At 39.9% G+C, this 25,369-nt stretch overlaps 1 long non-coding RNA gene across 1 annotated transcript in view; it reads right to left on the reverse strand.

Moving 5' to 3' along the window:
- Positions 1 to 3,939: 3,939 nt before the first annotated feature.
- Positions 3,940 to 25,369, reverse strand: part of LOC130708613 (uncharacterized) — a 30,548-nt gene continuing 9,118 nt past the window's right edge. The window contains exon 3 of the long non-coding RNA XR_009008889.1: positions 3,940 to 4,007. This is a non-coding gene — a long non-coding RNA (uncharacterized LOC130708613). The remainder of the gene's footprint in view (positions 4,008 to 25,369) is intronic.

A 25,369-nucleotide genomic window follows, 5' to 3' on the forward strand; every position in this document is an offset into this window, starting at 1 on the left:
GCAAATTTATTTCTCTTCCTTGTTAACATTCCATGACTGAAGGAAATTTAGGCCTTATTATTTTCCCACACAGTTTACTACAAACAGCAGTTTTCTATCACACGGAATTAGGCTATTAAAAAGTTCATCACCTCAAAAATTGCATCTTATACTATTTTTATTTAAAATAATGACTGTGATAGGCAGAAAAATGCCCACTAAAGATGTCTATGCCTTTATCCATGGAACCTGTGAATATGGACTTTGCAGGTGTAAATAAATGAAGGGTCTTAAGATAGGGAGATTGTATTATCTGAGTGGGCCCAATTTAATGATAAGGTTCCTTATAAATGAAAGAGGGAGGAGGAGCGGCAGAGGCAGAGTGATGCAGTGCAAGAAGGACTCAATGTGCCATTGTTGGCTTTGAAGACAGAGGGGGCTACGAGCCAAGGAATGCTGGTAGCTTCTAGAAGCTGGAAAAGGCAAGGAAATGGATCCTCCCCAGATCCTCCAAGAGGAACACTGCCCGGCCAACATCTTGATTTTAGCCCAGTGTGACCCATTTAGGATTTCTGACCTCTAAAGCTGCAAAATAATAAATTTGTGTCGTTTTAAGCGACTAAGTTTGTGGTCATTTGTTACAGCAGCCGTAAGAAACTAATATAATGACTGTTCTTTAAGACTTCAGAAGCTCCCTGATTACAAGCTGCCTCAAATAAATAAATAAATAAATAAATAAATAAATAAATGTTCTAGTAAACATGGCCAATGAAATCCTTATGTAGCTAATCATACATATTTTTTCTTGGCTTCCCGCCCTACTCTTGAGCCATGGTAGCATAAGATGCTTGGTTTCCTGAAGCTGGGCACTACAGGTATCTGAGGTCGCATGCTGCTTTTAAAAGACCCTAAGTGGAACACAGCTGGGACTTCCCATTACCAGCCTCAGAACAGCCTGGTAGGCTGCCTTCCAAATGCAAGCATTGAGATTAGACGATTACAGCATTAAAAAGTACAGCCTTTGGTTCAGGGTTTCTGTGTTTTAAAAGAATTCTGAAAAGTTAAAATGTGTAAATATATAATATATTTGGTGAAATTACAGTTCTGAAAATAGCCCTGCGTTTGCCAGGACTTGGGGAAGGGCCCAGGGTGCTGTCTGGTACATCTCCTGCAGAGAGAGGGTGGCGGTCGGAAAAGTCCACACTGACATCTAGTGATAACAAAACTGCACTGCCAAAGGCTCCAAACCTGAAACCATTTGTGTCAACGGGCTCCTCATTTTCGATGCACTTACCCCCCAAGAAGGTTTAAGACTCAGCGCGGACCCGACGACGGACCAGGTGACGTCAGTGGCCGTGGGCGGAGCCGAGGCTGGTCAGACTCCTTTATGCTGTGTGCACCGGTACAAAGTTCAGCCATCTAAGAGTTTCGCATCTTAATTTTTAGAAATTATCATTTCTGCACATTATAAAGCTACAGATTATACTTCTAAAAGCCTTTTTGTGCTTCTGGTGGCCAGACACTTTAGTGCCAAATGAGTTTAAGAGCATTTATGTTTTCCAGGTTCACAAAACAATCCCTTAGACTGTGATGTCCAGAGCAAGAAATAATCTGCCTCAGGGATGCGCAAGTGCAGCAGATACATGCCCTTCTTTGCCCCTGGAACTTTATCTGCATTTGATCTTCATCAACTATGTAGCCTAAAGCACAGAAGAAATAGCAAAGAAAGCCCCTTCCATTTTTTCCATTTTTCTCCAATGCATGGTGAAAATAAGTCAACACAGATATTCAATTTCTATTTCTTTCCTTAAAGGGGGCAAAATTAGAAGCAAGACTGGATTCTGAAGGCTGTACAGGTACAAAATGATGACGGGGTTGCACAACCATGTGAATGTACTTAACGCCACTGAACTGTACACTTAAAAATGCTTTGGATAAACAACAAGGTCCTACTGTATAGCACAGGGAACTATATTCAGTATCCTGTAATAAATCATAATGGAAAAGAATATGAAAGAGAATATATGTATGTATAACTGAATCACTTTGCTGTACAGCAGAAATTCACATAACATTGTAAATCAACTATGCTTCAATAAAATAAAAATTTTTAAATGCTTTAAATGGTAAATTTTATGTTATGTATATTTTACCACCAGAAAAAAAAAATAATGAGAGGCTGACCCACATCAGTAACAGTGGGAATGGAAGAAGAGTCTACAGGTCTAATGAAATGATTGGATGCAGATTCATTTTCATAGCATGGGCAAATTGTGAACCAATATTAAACTCTAAAAGATTAATGCCAACAGGCCCTTACAACTGTCTCATTGAAACAAACAGACTTAAACAGTATGGAATAACTTAATCAGATTTTACAAGGAAATGTATTTCTCTTCATACATTTAGAACATTTTCTTTTATGACATATAAATAACAAGCTTCAAGCAAATCATACAGATGGGAAATGTGCTGCACTAAAAGCACACAGATTTAGCAGAGAAAGAGCAAAAAGAAAACACATACACACATGTAACACTCCATGAGGCATCTCTGATTCAGTGTTGAATGTCAGAAATAAGAGAGAGGTAAAAACATTTCCATAATTGAGCTCCTTTGGTGAGGCAAGCAAAAAAAGGAAAAGATATTCGAATAGGAAGGAACTTCAGACATGACTTTTGCAAACAGCAGATTCAAACGTTTGGAAATGACAATTTGTTACTTTTTAGAATTTGTAATACATTAAAATTGTGATTCATTGAAATTCCAGGGAGGAATTAGGAGAGATCTGGAATTTCTTCAGTAAAACGCAACATTTCAATTAAACGTTCAGCCTTACATCTCTCCGACTTCTCTAGTATGTCTTTTCACAGATGTCATGCTACTTATAAATTTTGCTCTGTTTCTTCATGCCTGCCCCCCTCCAATGATTGGGTGACATGAAAAATACTGTCAAGGCCAATATTAATGAGGAGAATGGCAGCTACGATTAAGACTTCATTTTAAAACAGCAGGATTTTTTTCTACTGAATTATAGTTATTTGATAATAACTCATGACTTTTAGTAGCAGAAGAGTTTCTTCTGGAGCTCACAAAGAATTGAAAATGTACAATTTAAAAAAAATTTTTTAAAGCCCCACCATGCAGGAAATTTACTTAACTTGATACATAGGAACTTCAGAGAAGCAAGAGTTTTGGAAAGGAAGATCATCTCCTCTAGGATGTTTGTAAACTCAGCCATTATGCAGGGGAAAACAAGTGTCTGTTATCTTCAATGCTCAATATTAGAAGGATAATGCCCCATAGTCAAATTTGAAATGGCGATGGCTTGATAAAGTGAATAATAGAAACGGTCTTGTTTTTCATAATTTAGTGTAATCAAGCTAATGGTTTTTGTATACTTTTCCAAACTACTTACTGGATATTTTATGATGAAAAATTAATTATCTTTCTTGTCAGGCAAGATATAAAGAATCCAGATTTCCTCATCTGAAGAGTAAATAGCTTCAGGAAGAAGTTTATATCTGTTGGAGCAGTAATTCTAGGCACTGATCTACAGACCAATGCAGGTCTGTGATGAAGTTTTCCCAGTGAACTAAGAAAAATTAGGACAATGCAGTAGTTGCTTCCTTATCTAAAAAAAAGCTAACTGTCTTCAAACAGTATGGTGGTACCTCCAAAAATTAAGCATTCAATTACCATATGATCCAGCAATCCCACCTCTGGGTGTATACCCCAAAGAATTGAAAGCAGTGATTCAAACAGATTTGTTCACCCTGTTCATAGCAGCATTATTCGAAATAGCCAAAAGGTGGAAGCAACCTATATCTATCCGTGGATGAATGGATTAAAAGAATGTGGTATATACATACAATAAAATATTATTCAGATATTATTTTTTTTTACTTAAACAATAGACATTAATTTCTCACAGTTCTGGAGCTGGGAAGTCCAAAATCAAGGTGCCAGTAGATCTGCTATCAGGTGAGAGCCTCCTGGTTTGCAAAAGACTGTCTTCTTATTGTATTCTCACATGGTGGAGAGCAGAGAGAGAGCAAAAAGGCAGGAAATTGTTACACATAGTACAACATGAATAAAACTTGAAGACATTATACTAAGTGAAAGAAGTCAGTCACCAAAAAATAAAAAATAAACACAAAAACAAATACTGTCTGACTCCACTTACATGAGGTGCATAGAGTGGTCAAATTCATAGAGACAGAAAATAGGCGTGTGGTTGTCAGGGGCTGGGGGAGGGGGAAATTGTGAGTTGTTAAGGGGTACAGAGTTTCAGTTTTGCAGGATGAAAAGTTCTGGAGATTGGTTGCACAACAATGGAACATAATTAACACTACCAAACAGTACACTTAAAAATGGTTAAGATGATAAATTATCTGTTACCAAATTTAAAATTTCTTTAAAATTTCTTAAAGCTAAATATATTCATTTCACAAAACTTTCCTTTTGTTTAAGATTATGTCCTTTCTAATCTTGTGATAGTTGTAGAGGGATTTGGGGGATTTGCTTTTCTGTTTATTTGGGATTTTTTTACTTCCTTATTTGACACAATGAAACATTGGCACCCTGATATTGATTCCCAAGCTCATTTTGAATTTTTATTGGCCCGTGAAACCTAAAAGGTGGGGAACCATTGCTGAGGAGATCAGTAGTTATCACCTTTGTTTTCCCTACCTTTCCCAACACACTGGAGTAGTATGATACACTTCCATCAACCAGAGCCTCAATACGGCATATCATCAGCTAGAATTTCGGCCTTAAAGGGTCAGGGTGCATATCAGAATAGCCGGGAGTCATGTACATTAGACAAAGGCCCTGGGTGATTCTAATAAGGCCCTCTCCCCACTCCCAGGTGGCAATGACTCCTTCTCAAACCCAGCTAAACTGAGAATTCCTGCTCAGTAGTATTAATATAACAGGATATTTGAGTGGGGCTAGAAAGAACCTGGACACCGCATTTATTAATTCACCATCTTGCCTTCTCTACAAGGCTGTGACTTAGCCTCCCAGGAAATGGGTAGGACTTCTAGGGAAGGCAAGTCCTTCTGAAATATCCAGCAACCAAAACCATACAGAAGGCTTTCTTTGTTTCTGACACCAATCCTTCATACTGGAATTTGAACATATTTTTCTTCACTCTTCCAGGTTAAGTTATTTCGATATTCTGGGTTATTGTTTCCTCAAGGAAAAATGAAAGGGATTAAGTCAGGTCTTCCAAACTGCAGGTTGTGACCCATTAGTGGTGCAGGAAACCAGTTCAGTTAGGCATGACCAGTATTATTTTTCGTAACAAAAGAAAAGAGTATTGAAAGACTAGAAAACATCAAAGTGCATCACCTGTAGTGAAGGTAAATATTATTTCATTGTACTCATCAAATCATCTTTATAATCTGTTATGGCTTCAAATTCTATGACTCTCACTTTCATAGTAAACACAGAACTCTCCCCTCACCCACACCAGCTCACCATCCCCCTCAACAAATCCAAGAGCTCCTATTTGCCCTTGAGACTCATGTGGTGTCCTGGGAGCAATCTGCCTTGTTTCTTTCATGCAGACTTGGACGTCAGGCTTTCCTCTGGATCTCCCGTGGCCCACGGGATAATGATTTTCATAGTGCTTATTCTACGATATTGTAATTGTTTTTTCATCTCCCCATAAAGCTGTGCCTATACTTTGACGAAGTCAATTGCATGTAAGAGAAATGAGTGAAGGAAGGAAGGAAGGAACTAACAAGCTATATTTGCTTAAGGGAATGGTTCTCAGACCTGGCATCACATAAGAATCCCCTGGGAAGCTTTTTTTAAGCTCAATACCCAGACTATACCCAGACAAAGCAGAATTACTGTCAGTGGAACCCAGGCATCTGGATTCTTTCAAGATCCCTATGGAAGTCCAATGTGCAGACAAGGTTGATACCCACTGGTTTAGACCAGGACCTGGGATCTTGTTACAATGCAGATTCTGGGTCCCTAAGTCTGGAGTGGGGCTCAAGAATTTTAGAACATACAATGCTGCTGGTTTGCATCATTGATGACTTTGAGGAGCTATGGAAGAGTATCTTATGGATGCTGGCAATATAGAATGAACCAAGATAACAAAATCAAACAGACCTGGAAGATAGCGAAGGTAGTGACCAGGCATGTGGCTTCTGGGGTAAACTGCCTGGGATAGTTTCTTACTAGCAATGTGACCTTGGGCTAGTTACTTAAAGGTTTTCCCATCTGATAATGGAAACATAACAGTATCTTAACTTATAGGGTGGTTGTGAAGACCAAGCAGCATACTTCATAAAGACCCTGGCACATACGTGTGTTTTATTAGTATCATGATTATGTATTCCCACTCCACTTACTAGCTTTGTGTCCTTGGTAAGTTACTTAACCTCTCTGAGTTTCATTTTTCTCAAATATAAAATGGGAACTCATAATATCCATCCTACAAGATTGGCTTTACATAAAGAAATGGTATATAAACTTCTTAGCACGGTATTTGACCCATGTACATGGTCAATAAATGGTTCTTCAAATCAGCTTCATTTGTACTGGAATAAATCACTCTGACCCCCCATAGGTACATTCTCTATTTAGCCATCTGCCAGATCTCAGAATCTCCTCCTGCCCCTACCCTCCACAGGCCCTAGGCTGTGGGGACAGATGACAAAAGATGGAAAGCTCATCTCTTCATGTCAACATGTTATAGTTCAACAGCAGGACTTGTTTTTACTACCCTATTGAGTTCACATGGGTAGGTTTTGGTAGAAGCAATTATTTTCCATATTACTTTACAGATGAAGAAGACACAGACTTGGCTCTGACATGACGGATTTTCTCAAGCATGTCCCATATGGAGGATAAAAGCTCTTGATTCTAATCAGAGCCAGAGAAAATACTCCCAGTTTCATGCTTTTCTAAAGCCTCTTTTTCAAAACACTTTGAAGACCTGCAGTGTGCCAAGTGTTGTACCAGTTTCAAACAGAGGTTTGAACAAATTGCTATAGGATCACAGGTGGGGGTCTGGGGGACAGTGGGAGGCAAGCTCTGACACGTGGAGACAGGGCCAGGCAGGATATGGTATTTCACAGGAGAGGTGCTATTTTGGCTGGGCCATGAAGGTCAAGGAGGAGTTGGTAAATGGGAAATAGGGGGAAAGTTGTTCAGGAAGTGGGAATAGCATGGACAGTGACGATGAGGTGGCAACAGCTTGATGTGTTTGGGGAATGGCCGGTGGCCAGGATGGAAGAGTATGGAGCCAAAAAGTTAGCCTGGGGCCAGATTGTATGTCAGATAAAAGAGTTCGGATTTTATCCTGTCAGCCGTGGTAGTATGACCACATAATTCATCATCCAAATGGGTCGTTTTTGAGAGTAGAAGGGCATGCTAACCAGATGGGATAACAGAACACCCCACATAAAACTGCACTTTCCCGAGCTAACAGGGTCATTCAGTCACCCTAGCTTTGGGAAACCTCTAAGGCCTGACACTGTTCAGATGTGTGTATTATAGAGGGGGTTCTGGTAGCAATGCAGATTGGAAAGCAGAAGGGGTGCCTATAGTCAGGAGGATAGCTAGGAACACAGTGGGGATGGAGAAGAGACATCTAGGAATGGTTTATTCAGAAACAGAATGAATTGAATATATGGAGGGAGAGGGAGAGAGGGAGAGGGAGAGAGGGAGGTTGGGGAGAGAGAGAGAGAGAGAGAGAGAAATGTAAGGACTCAGCGTTTCCAGGCTGGTTGATGTGGGGATTAAGGAAGACAAGAAGAGAAGCAGATTTGGGGGAAACAGCTTGTACAATCTGAGGCATGTTGAGCTGGAGATATTCGCTAAATATCAGTGTCAAGCAGGCAGAGCTGGAGGCATGGGGCTCACAGGTGGAGATGGGAGATATAGGGGAACAAAGGATCGAGTTATTCATTCAGCACTCTCAAACAGGTGGAGAACGATAAAGACTGACATCATCTTTGACAGGACAGCATCCCTCACCGTTGATCTTTTTAGAGTGGTGGAGGTGGAAGCCAGGCCATTGCTTACTGAAGACTGCTTGGGAATGAGTACTAGAAGGCAACTATAGACCACTCTTTCCAGGAGGTCAACAACGACCGGCAGAAAAAGGAGTTACAGCAGCTTGAAGGGGAGGCAGTTTCCCTGCTTCATTTTCCTCATGCTGTTTACTTCTAAGTCTGGTATAACATGTGGTTAGAAAAAAGCAGCTGAATTTACCCCAGGTCCCCTGGGTCTCACTGTCACAGTCAGGAGAGCTGAACTTAAAGTGCTTTTCCTTGTCCAGATTGATGGTAGCTTTAAGCAATTATGCTGAGAGTGTGTTTTCCAGCCCCAAATCTTGAGGTCTTGTATTCAGATGTAACTTGGTAATGGCCCAGTTAGGACATTTCAGTGCATAATGCTTTTGCACATGTGTTGTAGGCCACTATAGCTTAGCTATTATAAATAGTGAAAATGTCAATTAAAAGAATTTTATATAATGAATACTCATGATTCTGTGTGTAAGACCAAAGATGGATGAATCAGTGCCCTCAGAGCTTGCAGAAAGCAGTGATTTTCCAAAGACAAAGACAGTGTGGGGCACCTTGAATTCTCGAGGCCTTGACTAACCTTGGTCTGAAGATATGCAGGTTACCAAACTTGTCCTCGTGGTGGGTCATCTCCAGCGACAGAAAGTTGTGGGCCTTACTATAATATAAAGCTAGAGAGAAACCCAGGTAATATAAAGTTCAGAGAATGAGGACTCCCTTGAAGAATGAATAGAGGGTAACTCTACAAGAAGATACAGCTATCAAGGCTGCAATTCTTGCCTTCACCTCCCGATGCACGAAGGGATGAGTGAAAATAATTTGTTGGAATTAAGAAATGTTCCTACTGATAGACCATATTGGTTATATTGATAACGGCTCTCCATTTTTTATCTTGGTATAATTTTCATATTCTTACAATTCTCATTTAAAATTTTTTGGTCATCTTCCACCGTGAGAATTTCTCTATCACTGCTTTATCATACTGGCTATGCATACAATAACTTTTATTTCTCAAATTTCAAACACTGACATTGCTACCATCCATCAGTCTCAGGTAACTCCTCCTAAGGCCCCACCTCAAAATACCATCACCTTCAGTGTTATGATTTAAACACATGAATTTTGGGAGGATATAAACATACAGACCATGTTACCCTCTCATCAGCCTGGCCTCAAAAATCCACTACCTGCCCCTCTCCCCAACAGCAGTAACATTTACCTACACTCCACTCCAGCTATCCATTTCCATGATCTTACCCCGGATCTTGTCGTTACTTGAAACTATTCCACTATTTCAAAACATGTACTTGTTTTCCCCATTAAGACCTCATTGGAGTAATGTCAGTGAAAATGGCAGAGTAAGGATCTCTGAAAATTCTCTCTTCCATAAAAACAATGAAGAAACTGGCAAAAATTGTCAGAATCAACTTTTTCAAAACTCTGGAAATTAATCAAATATTGCAGCAATCCAGGGAGTTTTTATTCAAGAAAAGCAGTTGAATCTCACTAAGAAGAGTGAGCTTAATTTGCCGTGTTCCCATTATCCACATCCCCCAACTCTGTATCCTTGAAAATCAACAGCCAGCAAGCACAGTGAAAACCAGCATGCTGGCAGCAACTGGAGAGGGTAAAATAAAACCAGAGCACCTTCAAAGACTCATTCTCACAGAACTGTCATGATTTGACCTCTCTGGTGTTTCCCTGGAATATTCCAATCGTAAGGCAGTCTTTATTTGACTTCTTTGGAGCTCACCCAGTGTGAAAAGTCTTTTCCCTGAGGACTTTTGTTGAAAATACTTAGAGGCAATTATTTAATTTCATTACTACTTGAGGCAGTGGATAACTGTGGGCAAACAATAGGCTAAACTAGAAGCTTAAAAGGAAAAGCTGGGGAATGCCCATAGGGCCTTTAAAAAACTCCAACACACTCCTGGGAAACTAGAAGGCCATGTGCATGCACGGGGCTGTACACATGCTCAAGCTGTGCAAGTGTGAGAGCTCAGGAAAGACCCGAGTAGGCCCTAAGTTTTCACCTCTGTGTAACCTAAACTTGAAGCTGTGTGCAAGTAGGAAGTGTAGGCTAAGGCAGAGTTGTCAATTGCCTGACTGGATATTGAAGGCATGACCCAACAGGTACACAGAGACCCTCTGTAAAGACTGGGAGATTCATTGGTTCCCAACATTTAAGGAAATCTCTATCTAATAATTACCTAACCACTAAGCTAACTGAGGAGAGACTTAAGTGTCAAAAACAAACAAACAAAAACTATCAGAAACGAAGGAAGAGGCAATTTAATAATAATATTTGGAGACTTCAATATGACACTTTCAATAATGGATAGAACAACTAGAGAGAAGATCAATAAGGAAACCAGAAGACTTGAACAACACTTTAAACCAACTAGACCTAAGAGACATTTATAAAACACTCCACTTGCCAACAGCACAATACACACTCTTCTCAAGTGCACATGGAATGCTCTGCAGGATAGACTATAATGTTATGCTATAAAACAAGTTTAAAAGAAATTTTAAAAGATTAAAGCTATACAGCATGTCTTCTTGGGCCACTATAGAATGAAACTGAAGTCAATTAACAGAAGAAAATTTGGGGAATTCACAAAAATGTGGAAACCAAACAACACATTTCTAAATAACCAATAAGTCAAAGAAAATCACAAGAGAAATTAGAAAATACTTTAAGAGGAATAAAAATGAAAACACAACATACCAAATCTTATGAGATACAGTGAAAGAAATGATTAGATGGATACTTATAGCTATAAACACCTATATTAAAAAAGAAGAAAGTTATCAAATCAATAAAATAACCTTCTACCTTAAGACTAGAAAAATAAGAGCAAAATAAACCCTAATTAGGTAGAAGGGAGGAAACAATAAAGATTAGAGTAGAAATAAATTAGAGAAAAACAATAGAGAAAATCAATAAAACCAAAAATTGATTCTTTGAAAATATGATAAAATTTACAAACCTTTGGCTGGACTGACAAAGAAAAAAAGAAGAATCAAATTACTAAAATCAGAAATGAAAGAGGGGACATTACTACCAAATTTACAGAAATATAAAACGATTATAAGGGAATGCTATGAACAATTGTTATGCCAGAAAATTGGATAGCTTAGATGAAATGAACAAATTCCTAGAAGACACAAACTACCAAAATGGACCAAAGAATAAGTAGAAAATCTGAATAGACCTATAAGAAGTAAAAAGATTGAATTAATAATTTTTAAATTTCCATAAACGAAGGCTCAGGACCAAAAGGCTTCACTGTATGAAGAAACTGATGAATTCTAACAAAGGTTTACACTCCTTCAAAACGCCTTTGAAAAATAGAAGAGGAAGGAACACTTCCCATCTAATGCTACGAGGCCAGTATTACCCTGATACCAAAACCAGATGAAGTCATCACAAGAAAAGTATATTGTAGACTGATACCCTTATGAATCCAGATGTAAAAATCCTCAACAAAATATTAGCCAACTGAATCCAGCAATATATAAAAAGGATTATACACTATCATGACCAAGTGATTTTTATCCCAGTAATACAGCGTTGGTTCAACATATGAAAATCAATCAATGTGCTACACCATGTCAATAAAGGACAAAAACCATATGATCTTAACAACAGAAAATACTTGGAGATCATATATCTTATAAAGTCTGCTTTCTAGGATATATAAAGAACTCTTACAACTCAGTAATAATAAGACAAATAACCCAATTGAAAAATGAGCAAAGAATATTTACAAATGTCCAACAAGCACATGAAGAGGTTCTAAACATCATTAGTCATCAGGCAAATGCAGATCAAAACCACAATGAACTACCACTTCATACCCACTGGGTAGCTATCATAAAAAAGACAGACAAAAATAATTTAAAAGAAAACAGAATCATGAGGGTGGTGGGAAGACAGACAATAACATGTGCTGGTAGGATGTGAAGAAATTGGAACCCCTCAGGTTTGCTCACAGAATGTAAAATGGCATAGCCACTTTGAAAAACAGTTTAATAGTTCCTCAAAAACACCCTACACATAGGGTGATCATAATACCCAGAAATGCTATTTCTAAACATACACCTAAGAGATTTGAAAACATGTCACACGAAAGGGTGTAAATAGTGTTATTCATAATAGCCAAAAGGTGGAAACAACCCAACTGTCTGTCAATTGATTAACAAAATGGGATATATTATACAATGGAATATTACTCAACCATAAAAAGGAATGAAGTAACGGGTGAAACTTGAAAACATTATGCTAAGTGAAAGAAGCCAGATACAAAGGGCCACATGTTATAGGACTCCATTTATATTAAATGTCCAGAATAGTGAAAATCCATAGAGACAGAAAGTGGCTTATTGTTTTCCAGAAGCAAGCCAGGAGGAGGGGAAAAGGGTGTGACTGCTAATGAGTACAGGGTTTGGGGTGATGAAATGTTCTGGAATTAAATAGTGGTGATGGTTTCACAACCTTGGGAATATACTAAAAACCACTTTTATTTATTTATTTATTTATTTATTTATATTTTTTGGTCGCGCTGCATGGCATGCGGGATCCTTGTTCCCTGACCAGGGCTTGAACCCGCACCCCCCCACAGTGGAAGCACGGAGTCTTAGCCACTGGAACACCAGGGAAGTGCTAAAAACCACTTTTAAAGGATACTTTAAAAGGGCGAATTTTATGGTTGTGAATTATATCTCAATTTTTTAAAAAAAGACTTCATTAACACCTTAAGGCTCTTGATCTCACCATTTCCTTCCAATTTATCTTAACTCCTGGTCTCACTGCCTCCCCTATACAGATTAGCTGTCTTTGCTTTTGCCCTTAGTGTTTCTTCTACCTGGGAGGACCTCCCTTTCTCCACCTTGTTTGCAAGGCTAACTCCTATTCATCCTTCCGAACTGCAGGCACCACTTCCTTCAGAAAGCCTTCCTGAACACTCCAGAGTTCATCACTTCCTCCTCTGTGGCATCTCCATCCCTCCTACAGGCTTTCAGTATTTATCACACAGCTCTAATTTCTTTAAGTCTCTGTCTCCCCCACTGCAATGAGCTCTTGGGGAACAAGAATTATATCTTAAAGAGTGTTGCATCCTCAGAGCCTAGAGCCAATAATTGCGATTCGGTACATGTTGAATTGTAACTGAAGTTAAAACTCTTTATTGCACGATGCATATTGCACGATGCATATTGCACCAGGTAACAGTTTTTTGTTTTGTTTAGTTTTTTTCGAAAAGCAAGGAAGAGATTGGTCCTGCATCAGAAGTCTTTGGATTTATTACTACAAAACTATTCCAACTAATTTTCCCCCAAGGATTTCCAAAGGACTAAAATACCTTAGCACTGAATCTCAACATTCCTGGCACACAAAACATTGTCTTAATAAAGGACTCTTCTTTCTGGCAGGGCTGTCTCTATGCTGGGCCAGCATGCATAGACCTCACAGGTGAAGCTTCTTCAGTAAGTGCAATAACCAAAGAAAAATTAATTGCTGCCTTCACATTGTGCTTGTATGGTCTATCAGAAGGTATGGTCGGAAAAAACACATATACTAGATGACTGTGCAGAGATGCTGCTACTGCTTCTGCTATTGTCAAACTACCCTTCAATGCACTTGAAGTTGATCCACACCAGGCCAGTTTGTGTAGGTCACAGCAAAGATTAACTCTTGCCAAAATAAATGAGTGAAGAGTACATGCTAACAGAGCCGCATCCAAGATATCAGTATAATCTTGTTTGTCTGAGAAGTTCTCATTGAGATGAAAATGGGGCAAATCTTAAAGCACTGTCTCACTGGGAAGTAGCAGGGCTCCTGAAGTGGGAAAGACAAATGTCAGAGATCCCCTATGTCTGCCTGACCCTGCACCATTTTCCCCCCAGCCATTTGACCATGAAAATACCTGGATTGCTTGGAACTTCTCAGCAAACATAAAGCTTACAGAGACTTGGAAATGTAGCTAGAAGGTGGGTGTTGAGGATAAAGGGAACAGGTTTAGTTTTGAATGGGGGAAAAACCACATTGTACCAAAACACGACAAAGACTCTATGGAAGGTTAGTAAAAGATCTTCTGATGAACAGATTTGTATGAGGTGGTAATAAAGGGTGTGTGTGTGTGTGTGTGTGTGTGCTTACATGTGTAAGTGGAGTAGAAGCGAGTGGGAGTGTTGTAAGGTGAGGTGAGTCAGATGAAGAAAAGGGAACCGGGGTAAAGGAGATGAGCGAGAATACTCCAGTAACCTTAGGGAGCCAATCTGACTTCCCACCGAGTTGAGGGGCCATGACCACGGCTGATATTATGTTTTCTCTCTCCACACATGACAACATGAAAGGAAGAGAGCCAGTGGGAACAGCTCTAGGAGGATGGTAATGGTTGCACAATATTGTGAATATACTTAATGCCACTGAATTGTACATTTAAAAATGGTCAGAATGGTAAAGTTGATGTTATCTACATTTTATCCCATTAAAAAGGGGGAAAAGAGCTGAAAATTATATAAATTATATATATGTATGAAATTCATGCTTCTTATAAAAAGTTAAAATGTTTAGCGTGTAACTTACTCACTGTTAGCAGTTTAATGTGCTAGTCAATGTGTATATACTTGGTTTGTTATGTTATAATTTTTGCTTTTCATTAAATGCGATCAATAACATGTCATAACGTCTGTCCATTCCTGTACATCTAGAGCTACAAGGTTTAGTACTAGAATACTTAGAAAAAGAAAAACCTATTTCTTTCTGTGTTTAGGAATACTATGGAGAATTAGTTTCCCTAAGGAGTCCAGATGCACCAGCCCTTATACTTCACAATGTGTATGGTATATTAATTGGTGATACACTCAGAACAACAGTCATGGTAGAGAAGAGGGTTGTAGAAGAAAGAGTAGATAATCCCAGTCTTCTAAGGTTACCTTCAGTTTAGTGGAAAGTGCTAATAGTCTGAGTTGGGAAAGAAAGACTAGGGTGGGGTTAGAACGGGGATGAGGAAAAGAGAGGGAAGCACTAGCCAGTTAGGAATTCTCTCTCCAGCCAGGAAGTAAGTGCAGAGAGGGGAGGTGGGGCAGGGCAACAATGTCTTGGATAGTAAAGAGGTAAGGTTTAGATCAACAATTTGCTCAGAATCAACCCCATTTTAGCTAACATTAGTTACCTCTAGGCAAACTAGTTGGCTGGATGATGGTGTAAGAAGAGACTTTACACCATGTGCCCTTTACTTTTGGATTGTGTACCATTTGACTGTATTAAGTGAAATGTATGAGAGTTTCCCAGCCTAAGGACTTAGTACCATGTTTTTTACTATCTGTTACAGAGCATAACTATAAATCTAAAATCAGGTACATTTACAAGGGATCATAGATCTCAGACATAGAGGAGATCCCAACAGATTATTGGTCTACCCATTGCCACCAGCCAAGGCCCCACCAGCCAAAAGGCAATGTGTCATGGTGGTTTAGCATGCTGGCTCTGCAAACAGGTTCAACTAGGTCTAGGTTCAACTCCTGATCCTGCTGTTCATTAGCTGTGTGACTTTGGGCAAGTTATGTAATCTCTCTGTGACCCAGTTTCCTCAATTATAAGTTAGGGATGATAATATAATAGTACCTACCTCATTGGGGGGTTGAAAATGAATGCATAGTAAGGACCCCAGCCATGTGTTTGCTACTTTGTTGTTGTTATTGTAATTATTAATTTAAGTAAGTAATTGAGGAATGGGCTCCTGCTTCCTAGTGCTTACCTTTCCCACCATACTGTTAGTAAATAATGATAATAATAATAAAAATAGCCTATACTTAATCATCAGTTGCTGTGTGCCAGACACAGTGCTAAATTACTTTGCATACCTTCTCATTGAATCTCATGAAGTAGGAGCTGTTATTACCCCCATTTCACAATTGACAAAACTGAGGCTTAGAGAGATTAGATAACTAGCCCAAGATCACACTGCTAGTAAGTGATGGATTAGGATTTGAAGTCAGATGTGGTTCCTGAACTTCTACTTTATACTGACAAGGCAACAAGCAGAATTGTCAAGTCACTTAACAGAATACAGGTTAAATGGCCAAAAGCTATCTCCCCCCCACACCATCCTACTGCAGTTTCCTCTCTATTTTCCCACACGATTCTTCAATGGCATTTTTCTACGATAAGCATTAGCAATCAAATCACTCACTGTTCCTTTTAAACCTGAAAGATACCATTATTTCTCTAAATCTTAATGATTTTTTAAGGCTCTATGCTCTCAACTCATGTGATGGTTAATTTTATGTGTCAGCTTGACTGAGCTAAGGAATGCCCAGATAGCTGGTAAAATATGATTTCTGGAAGAGATTAGCATTTGAATCAGTAGACTGTGTAAAGAAGATCGCCCTCACCAATGCAGGTGGGCATCATCCAATCCGCTGAGGAACTGAATAAGACAAAAAGCTGGAGGAAGGGAGAAATCCCTCTCTCTGCTTGAGCTGGGAAATCCATCTCTTCCTGCCCTTGGACATCAGTCAGTGCTCCTGGCTCTTGAGCCTTCATACTAGGACTAAATTACCCCACCAGCTTTCCTGGTTCTCAGCCTGCAGACTGCAGACGGCAGATCAGATCATGGGACTTCTCGGCCTCCATATTCACACGAGCCAATTCCTATAATACAACTCCTCTTATGTATATCTCTATATATCCTATCAGTTCTGTTTCTCTGGAGAACCCTGACTAATGCAGCCCAGTACCACAAGCACATCAACTCCCTAAAAGCCCAAAACAGAACACTTTCAGGTCGAACTGCAAAGCAAACTCTTGGTTGTTAGAAAATTTGGTTACATTATCAAAGGCTGGTGATTTCCAATGAAAGCACACCTTCTAGAAAGGAGAGTGTCCCTGAAGACAAGATTATTTAACATTTAAGGAAACTTGATTTTTATTTTTTTAAAAATGGCCAAAAGACAGGCAGTGGAGTGGTAAGGAAGCACGGTGAGTCCCCTCTCTGTACCACTTCCCATCCATTCAGCCAGTCACAACTGGGAACATCAACACCATCAGGTCCAGGGAGCTCAGTTATGACTGAAAGTAGTGGTGATTTCACAGTCATAATTCATATGAATCTACCATGTCTTCTATGTGAAGCCCAGTGACAGATGTTGTAAATTCTACCACAGTCATGATAAACTCCAGGGGATTTGAGGGTGACAGTTGGTTCCAGGGCATGGGGGAACCTGACACGTTGGACATCTGTTGCAAAGAGAATAAGTGACTACACAGGGAAAGCCAACTTGTAGGGATTTCCCTGTTCATAGTTTTTAGAGACACATGCGGAGTGGCATTTACTGCTCATTAGCCCAGATACGTCTAAGAGATTTTCCCTAAACTACTATAAATCTCTTATTCAAGCAGCATGGAAATGGCCATGTATATTCATGGAGAGAAAGAAAGATCTGGTGCGTGTCTCTGAAAGGAGAGATCAGCAAAAGCCAGAGAGGTCAAAATGTAGCCCCATGTCACCTAGAGTATAACAATGAGTATGCCACCTATACACGAGTATGCCCCTTCTTGAGCCCTTGGCAGACATCAGTAATCAATCATTGTAGATGATCACTGCTGAGACTGGTCTTCGAATCTATTTCAGCTCAGGGCACAGAGCCACTACCTGTCCTTCAGCTTTAATTCTCCTAAAGAAACTTTGCCACCCCTGGCCTAGTTTCCCCGATTCATTTGGGACAGCAGACTAAGTGTTTTTCGCTGTATTTCCTGCTTTCCTGCCACCGGCCTCAGATTCCAGCTCTCCTTTCTCAAGGCATCCTTCATGCCCTTCACTCTTTGTGACTCTCCATGATCACAACTTACCCAAGAGGCACTGGCAGAGTTAGGTAAGACATTTAGTATATTTAGCAACTGGTTCGGCTCAGGTGCTCATCAACCAATGTCTCCCTGCCCATAAACAGCCACGAAGACAGCCCTGCAATGGTGCGGGTTACCTTGAAGAAGCATGGCATCCAGCCAGAGCGCTGGTATTTTCAGGCAGCATTTAAAAGATATGCTGACGTGTATACTCAGTAAAAACAGAACCGTCTGGAAATTCCAAAGGACTTGAATTAGAGTGACTGCCGGTCCAGATTTATGGCCTTCATGCTGAGGGGCCCAGCACATTCCTTGTCCTTCTGAAGGGTATGCTAAGGCTGTCCTCTCTTGGATCTTTAGCATTACTTGGTCATCACCCCTCCCCCACCTCAACCCTCTGGAATTCTCCACAGCTAAGGCTTTTTCTCTTTGGCCCATTTTTCATACTGAAACATACCAAGAAAATGAGTTGTTATTTGGAGGCTTATGCACTTCAATCTCAGCACTAGGGTAAAAAAGCGCTGTCCTTTATCTCTGTCGGTTGAAAAAAGCAATAAAGGGAAAGCCTCCACTGAGCAAATGAATGATTACATACCCTTTGAATGAAATGTATCTTAGAACTGTTTCCTGATGTGTGCTCCTTGGATCCTTTGCCTGCACTCAGTCCCCTGGTCTGTTGTTAAAATACTGATTCCAGGCCCCCACCCCAGGCCTGTTGACAAGAGGGCAAGGACTCCACAGTTTTAACTAAAGTTTGCAAACCTGGGGCTTAAAGACTTTTAGTCATTCTGCCCAAAGACTTGGCCTTCTCTTGAACTGATTCCTTAACAATAAAGTCTTGACAATACAGAACATTAGCCTTTCTTTGTCATCATCAGAGTATAATTTAATCACAGATAAAACAAGGTATCAGACCTAGAAATAAACACTGGCCCATGTATCACTGAATACAAGGTCAATTGCTGGTTATGGCCCTGGAGGGCAAATGAACCATTTGTTTCTATGTCATGAAATTTAGTCAACATCGATCATTCTTATGGACAGAGGGAGAAGCGAGGATAGGTTATACAAAAGAAGAGATAATCCAGATATTTTACACCCAGCTCTGGAAGGTACTCAGGGCCACAGTGTGTCTTGGGCACTTGGTCTCACTTGGTCCCTGGCCTTGGAACCTCTTCAGAGTCCCTTACACCCTCAACAGACTAGAAGAGGCCCCGGTGTCAACGGATTAACCAGTCCTGGTCAACCCAGGATTGCCTCTGCTAACGGTGAGTCTCTGTCCCTTAACGTCTTTTCATGACTTCTTTTTAGGCATCAGGATTAAAATGCCATTCCCCAAATAGCCTTCAATTGACATCAAAAGTATATCCCAGATTAAAATATGTATCCTGTGGTTTTATTTTGAGAAATAGGCTAGTGAGGCTAGAAAACCATGGACTTTGGGCTCAGACAAACTGAGTTCAAATTCAGACTGCCAGTTAACAGCTCAGAACCTTGATCAAGTGACTTGTCTTCTGAGCTTCAGATTTTTCCCATTTTAAATTGGCATAATACTTCCAACTTCATAGAGTTACTAAGGAGATTTAATGTAATAATAGATATGAAAGCACCAAATGCAGTTCCTGGCACACAGTATACACTCAGTAAATGTTAGTGTCCTTCCACTTAAGAAGCTGGGTAGATTTCCAAAGCTTAGATTATCTCTGCTAGCCAAGGGAAGTTAATCATTGACTGACAAAACCAGGTCACAGAAGATCTAGGAAACAATAACAAGGTTGTCCTTCAGCTCAGTGTTTCCAAGCAGACTTTGGAATCTTATGGACAAGTACATTTTATGGATGTTAAAAACACCAGTTTAACGCCAAAAAATAGGAAGAACATTATATCAGAAGAAAGAACAGTTGGCAACAATACGCACATTCACACATTCACATACACACACACACACACACACCACATTTATCCTTTTTTTCTCATTGATAGAAAGACCCGCTTGGAACTGGTGTTTTAGGATGCCACTGTTCTAGAAGTAACACCATATCTGTCTTCTCAGGCCACATAACTCCATGAATCAGCATCTCGCTCTAGAAACCTTCCGTGGACCCAGCAACAGAGGTGCCACAAATCCCTGGCAAGCCTGTATCAGTGTACAGCCCTGAGGTCAGGCCTCTCCACGGAAATGGCAAAGCCACAGCCACTAATTCCAACAGCCTTTGCCAAATTCCTCGGGACAGAAGTAGAAAAAGTTACTCTTTCCTTTTCACATATGAAAAAAAACAAACAAACACAAAACCAGACATAAAGAGGATAAATAATTTTTCTAATTTACATTGATTTAGTGGTGAAAACAGGATGCAAAATCCTATTTTAAAGCTGGAACTGATATTCAAAGATTTGAGAGCAATCTACCAGTCACCTATCCATGCTGCAGACACACAAATAGAATAAGTAGGGCAACTGTGAATCTGCCAGCATCAGTCTGGACAGCAAAAACAACATTAATGCCTTTTTTTATTCCCAAGATTATGTGTACTCTATAAGCCAATTATTTAAAGAAAAGTTTACATGTGTTTTTTTAAAAGATATAAACATAAATATTTATTTAGAGAATATAACAAATGTTTAAAAGCTGATAAATCACAAATGTCACAAATCTAAAAACGATATTATATGAGTGTTAATTAAATGCCTGACATACTTCTATACACCTTTTTTTTTTTTTAAACATGTGAAAGATTTGGGCATTATTGATGTCAGAAGAGTGGCATGTAAATCAAGGAGTTTCAGGGTCCACTGAGGAGTGGAGCAGGGGAAGGGAGTAAATCATCTACAGAGGAAGGAAACAGGCCCAGAGAGGCAAAGTGACTTGACTGGCGAAAGTTGGATTCTGGTCCTCATTCTGCCAAAGGCTCACTGTGAGATAGCAGCAAGTTTCTCAACTTTTCTATCTCAGTCTAATGTCCCTACCATTGTGCTTCACAGTCTAAGGGTTGCGGTCACTAACATGTTTGCCCGAACACAAAGTAAAATGCTTTGGATTTATATAAAGAAAGCTTTCATCATGAGTCAAAACCTTACTGTTGACAAATAGTTATAGACCATTTAGTAGTAAATGATGTTTTCTGCTGCTGGTATCTGTCCTTCAAGAGCTAGGTTAGCACTGCAGATAGAGATGAGAGGCAAGTTTTACCTGTTAAAAGTGTCTCTGCCACAGACTTGTGGTTGCCAAGGGGGAGGGGGGTGGCGAAAGGAAGGATTGGGAGTTTGGGATTATCAGATACAAACTATTATATATAGGATGGATAAACAACAAGGTCCTACTGTATTGCACAGGGAACTGTATTCAATATCCTGTGATAAACCATAACGGAAAAGAATATGAAAAAAATATATATATATATGTATAACTGAATCCCTTTGCTGTACAGCAGAAATTAACACAACGTTGTAAATCAACTACACGTCAATAAAATTTTTTAAAAAATTGTCTCTCCCCCCTCAGCATGTGCCAGGGCCTGAAATTCCCACCATTTGTCTCTTCTTTGGGTCAAGACAGTGTTTTCATTCATCTGTTCATCCATGCACTTACTTGACAGTTACTAACTGAACCCCTGTGTGGGCCAGGCACTCGGTGTACAGTGGTGCAGTGCCGTCGTGGTGTTCATCATCTCCTGGGGAAGATGGACATTAAGTGATTATGATATTGTTGTAATATTTGGTAGCAAAATCTAAGAAGGAAAAGAGCAGAGCCAGGGCTCAGCTGGAGAAAAAGACTTTGAGGCTGAGATTGAAGGGTGGGAAGGAGGTAGCAGCTGAGTGGGGGAGTCCTCTGGGCAGCGGCAGCAGCACCGGCCTCAGGCCAAGGTCCAGGGTAATCAAGAGCTTGGTGAGTTTCAGGAATTGCCCTTGAGGCTGAAGCAGAGCATGTGAGAAGGAAAGTTGTAGGAACTAAATTGGAGACTTTACTAGGGTCTGGTAGCTCCAAAAAGTAACTTTACAATGAAAGAATGTTGCCTTAAGTACAAACAAAGCCCACTGGATAACTTGGTGTGAATGAGTGTATCAGGTTGGCAAGCCTCAGTAGGGGTGTGACAAAGGACAGTCAGAGCTGATGAAGGCAGAGGAAGGAATGGTCCGAAGGGACACTTGGGTAGGAGCTCTATCTCACCCCATGGGCTGAGGCACTGGATAGATGTGGGTACAACAAGAGGTGGGAAGACTGATGGGTGTCAGACCTCACCCAGGGCCACAGCTGAGTCACTCCCGGGACTGTGGGCTAAGGCTGCTTAATCAACCATATGCCTCCATCAGGCCGCTCTGAAGCTGAATTATAGTCATGGCATCTTGGAGCTGAAGGGACCAGGGTGATAGTCTAGTTCAAGTTCCTCATCTTACAGGTTACAATTCTATGGCCCAATTCAGTTGAAGTGAAAGCTCCCAACTGGTGGTGAAATCGAGGTCAGTTTCCCGACCCTCATGCACCATGCTGCACCCATGGGCCTTACGGCTGATCATGAGCTTCTCCATGTAATCAGAATCAGCTCTCAAGGGAACTGGGTTAGATACAGTCAGATAGTACGTGCTCAAGAAATACTGGTTGAAATAAATTATTTCCCTGCATCAGATTTTCCTTTAGTTTCTTTTCAAGTTCATTTAGATTAAAAACTAAACCAGATAACTCTAGTCCTATACTCACATGAACTTGTGATTCATCAACATCCTTCAGAAGAATTGCTGTTTTGCCAGTTAAAACTAGTATTTTGGGTAGAGACTATTTAAGGAAATGAAATACATGAAATGCATCATTATACTCATCGAAGAAACTGAGTAGAATCTGAAATAGGTTTCTTTTTAGTTAATAAACTAAATGTATTGAGATCTACAGTATGTTCATTTAAGGGGTGGGAGAAAAGTTGGAGGTAGGTGAAGGGGGGAATAATATCAATAGATTATTTCACTTCCAGGAGAGATTATGTTAAAGAAAAACCTAAAATCAGAATTTTTAACATCAAAACAAAGGACACAATAGATAACAATTGGATGGTAGGAATTAGTAAAATTTTGGCTCTGAATGTGTCTTTTTAGAAGTATAAAGAACACCAGAAGGAGAAGGCATAAAAGGCATTTCCCTGAGAATATATTAATCTGCTCTGTGTGTGTGTGTGTGTTGTGTGTGTGTGAGCTCCTGACACATGGGCAAGTGCTGTTTCCATGGCAACTGCAGTGGGGAGGGGGGAGTATGACTTGCCATGAAGCAATCTTTTTAGATACAGACACACTTACAAAGATCTGTGAACTGAAAGCTATGGAGGAGAGATTTTGAAACCAAAAGAAAAATTATTCTAATATTCTTTGAGATGACCCCCAAGAGGTCTAGCTATCATCCCTGCCTCCCTCAGTCATTCTCAGTGCTGGATTTATCTGCTAGCTCCAAGCTGAATTTGGGGTATATTTTTAAACACATGGCACTCTGTTTCCCCAAATCCAGCCTAGCTACAACCTCAGTCACCATCTACTGTATTCCTGGGGGTTTCTCAAACCTGGCTGTAGGATAGGACAAAGATCTCATAATCATTGCTCCTGAATACAAACTGATTTTTAAAAATGTGAGAAATCTGACTATACAGCCAGAGTTCCTACAGTGGTAGTCCTTGGTCTGGAATGTTTGACTCCCTTCTGAGATGGTTAAAAAATAAGGAAGACTTAGTTTTTAGCCCCACATCTTTATTCTTGGACATGAGGTTTGCAAACTTTTCCCTTTCTTCTGATCTCACCTTTGAGTGTTAACAAAGTTCAATGAAAGAATAAATGTCCCTTTTGCCTTAAGTGAGAAAATTGATGTCTGATGCTCTGCCCAGCCACTGGTGATCTTTTCTGAGCTTTTCCTCAAAGACGTATAAGGTGATTTCTAGCAGTGCCTCCTTATTGAACTTTTGTTACTTCTACTTAATTCTCAAAAGTATTGTTTACTTATTTCATTTTCTTGTCTTTCAGGGGCTAGAACTTCCAGAAATAGTGATCTTGATTAATAAGAATGCCTTGAGTTTTTTTAAACATATTTTGAAGAGAATAAGCTTAGACACTTACCCATAGTTGTTTCCTTATGGGAAACTTGGTTCATGCTTTCTTTTTTTTTTTTTTTTTTTTTTTTAATTTTTTTTTTTTTTTATAGCTACTTTATTTATTTATTTATTTATTTATTTTTGGCTGTGTTGGGTCTTCGGTTCGTGCGAGGGCTTTCTCTAGTTGCGGCAAGCGGGGGCCACGCTTCATCGCGGTGCGCGGGCCTTTCACTATCGCGGCCCCTCCCGTTGCGGGGCACAGGCTCCAGACGCGCAGGCTCAGTAACTGTGGCTCACGGGCCCAGCTGCTCCCGTGGCATGTGGGATCTTCCCAGACCAGGGCTCGAACCCGTGTCCCCTGCATTAGCAGGCAGATTCTCAACCACTGCGCCACCAGGGAAGCCCGGTTCATGCTTTCTTAACCTACAGTCTGATATTGGCTGCACAATTTGCCACCTGACAAGCAGGAGTGTGTAGATCTTCCAGCCTAGATTCTGATGCTTAGAATTGAATCCAGCATCAGAGTCCACTTTTGAGAGTCGGCTCCATTGAGAATAATGTCCCCTTAATATAAGATGATTAAGGAGGGGGATAAATTAGAAGTTTGGGATTAACATATACACACTACTACATATAAAATAGGTAAGCAAGGACCTACTGTATAGCACAGGAAACTAAACTTCATAGGTTTGTAATAACCTATAAGGGAAAAGGATCTGAAAAAAAATACATATACGTGTACGTATAACTAAATCACTTTGCTATATATCTAAAACTAACACAGCATTGTCAATCAACTGTACTTCAAGAAAACATTTTTAATAAATAAATAAATAAATAAAACATAAGATGATTAAGCAGACAACTAAGCAGAGAGCAAGATCTTCATTCAACTGTGAGCATTCAATATGGTGTGCGTCTCAATAAAGAACAATATCAGGCAAAACTCAAAGACTGTAAGCTGGGTATACAAAGGTGAATAAGATAGCACAGTGCTGGCACACGAAAGTCAGTCGGTAAATATTGCTGATACTCATCTCCTGCCCACACTTATCCGTGAACAAAGGTCAAATGATGATCCAACCCATCTTAACAGCAAAACACTTCTTTGCTATATTTAGAGAGGATAAAAACACCAAGCCGGAGGATGACTGCCTTCCTCACTATGTACAACTCATTGTCCTCTCATGAAATAGGATGTGAATCAAATCCATCTGGCCACTTTTGTTTTCTGAATCAGTATCTTATATGGAATCTATAGGAAAAGAAAAACCCAATCTCCTTTCAGTTCTCATAATCACAAGATGTCCATCGTCATAGGGATCAGGAACAGTTAAATAATACATGCATTCTTTTGCTCCCTTTTTCTCCTTTTATTTGCATTTCCCAATGGATTAAAATAGTTAAGAGTTCAGCTTGGAAAA

Source organism: Balaenoptera acutorostrata, chromosome 7 (genome assembly GCF_949987535.1).
Source record: "Balaenoptera acutorostrata chromosome 7, mBalAcu1.1, whole genome shotgun sequence".
NCBI lineage: Eukaryota > Metazoa > Chordata > Mammalia > Artiodactyla > Balaenopteridae > Balaenoptera > Balaenoptera acutorostrata.